This window comes from Nuphar pumila, chromosome 6 (genome assembly GCF_984573655.1).
Source record: "Nuphar pumila chromosome 6, dmNupPumi1.hap1.1, whole genome shotgun sequence".
In the NCBI taxonomy this organism is placed as follows: Eukaryota; Viridiplantae; Streptophyta; class Magnoliopsida; order Nymphaeales; family Nymphaeaceae; genus Nuphar; species Nuphar pumila.
In genome coordinates, this window is record NC_143254.1 from 67200478 (window position 1) to 67202335 (window position 1858).

Sequence of the window (1858 nt, forward strand, 5' to 3'; positions counted from 1 at the left end):
ATATTACAATGTCCACATGATAGGAAAGCCTCGTTTACAGTTTAAAGCTTAGTTTGCCTTTTCAAGAGCCTCAAATTCGAGCATGATGATGCTATTACTGTTGTACCATCCTATAGTTTTGGTTAGCATGAATTGAAAAAAAGGGTTGTAAAAGCAAGATCAATCGTTGTTGTAGGGTCTTTTGGAAGATCCTATTTGTAGTTTGAAAAGTCGAAACCATCATAAATCCTTTTCACCAAATTTCATTGACAAAAGTGTTACCTTATTGTGAAGTATTTCCAAGATATAGACACCTTAATCATTATGACCAATCTAAGTTCTCTCTTCCTGTTAAAGCATATTGATGATAAGGTGATATAAAAAAAAAATCCCCGTAGCTTGTAATTAGCCATTCACTTTGCATGGAATTCCTTCTCTTTCTTTATATACCTTCATTGGGAAGAAAATAACAATATCTTTTTTCTCTGAAATACCAACTGTAGCTAGAGCCCGAAAAGGGGGATATGAGTGCAACATAACTCATAAGAAATAAAAGAATCTTTTTGTAACATGGCTAAAGTTTGACAGCACACATTTATGGAAGTTGATGTTATATTTAATCTGCTACTATCGTTTCACCTTGCATGATGGTGTATCGATTTTGGTGTTGTCTATACTGACAGTTCGATGGTGGACTCGTAACAGGGGCCTTGGTCTGGTCATCATTGATATCAGCATCAAATAGTTGTCTTGTTACATAACTAAGGCAGCGAACTCTTTCTTTCTCATATCCTGACCGTGTGTAATTAGTTATCCCAAGTATTTTCCTACAGTACTTTCATTACACTGTTGCTATTTATAAAGCTTTCAGGAAATGGTGGTATTTGAGTACATTACACTCAGTTTTCATTGCTGCATAACTTCAGCAACATCACACACTCACAGTGTTGGCATGTCACATCACCTGTCAACCTTTCCTCCTTCATCGCTATCACATAGCGCCATCATTTATTGAAAACGAGTTTAGATTGCACATCTGAGTGTAGACATCCACTCCTCATGAGAGGCATTTTCTGCGTGACATCAGATGGCCTGATGTTTGTCACTATAGAAATCACTGAATGTTGCTATAAAACCTGTTATTGCCATGAAGCTTCCTGTCTTGGTTGAAGGAAAATAGATCCTGCTCTTTGTCTCCCCCTCTTCGCAGAAGGTGGAGAGATGAATCAATCGATTCATAGGATCCCAGGGCGGGACGGGACTGACGGGGCTCGAACCCGCAGCTTCCGCCTTGACAGGGCGGTGCTCTGACCAATTGAACTACAATCCCAGGAAAATGAGGTGTAAAGCTTACATTATTATTTATTTTGATTTCATATTTCATATTTTATTTCATCGAACCATAACCGTATAGATGGATCATATATAAAAAAAAATAGATCGTAATCGACGCTTGGAACGGATATATAGATATACATATCCACATAGATAGAAGAGAAGATGGATAGTAATAGCAAAGCAATCCGTGGTTATTGCCAAATTGACTGACAATCCATCTTTCAATGAAAAAGGGCTCTTCTCTTTTTCATCTTTTTCATTTTATTTCCCGGATTAGCTTGATTCATTAGCAGATTCGAAGTTTATAGATGATGGCTATCTTTTTGAGCTGTATGATTAGCCATAAGATGTTGTCTATGTGAGCATCTATTTGAGTAAAACCACAAACCACATGTTGATTCCTCCATCTGGAGTAGCAGCCCTGTTCATCATTGAATCACAAGGAGCAGTAATTATTTCTGGTGACTCGCTGCCTATCACCCTGGTTAACTTCACTCTCCATTTATGATCTCACAACACATTTACTGCACTCACACTTCTG

General features: G+C 37.8%; 1 non-coding gene across 1 annotated transcript; it reads right to left on the reverse strand.

Annotated features, from left to right (window-relative positions):
* Positions 1-1235: 1235 nt before the first annotated feature.
* Positions 1236-1309, reverse strand: TRNAD-GUC (transfer RNA aspartic acid (anticodon GUC)). The gene has a single exon. It is a non-coding gene; the product is annotated as a tRNA-Asp (tRNA).
* Between the last annotated feature and the right edge of the window lie 549 nt (positions 1310-1858).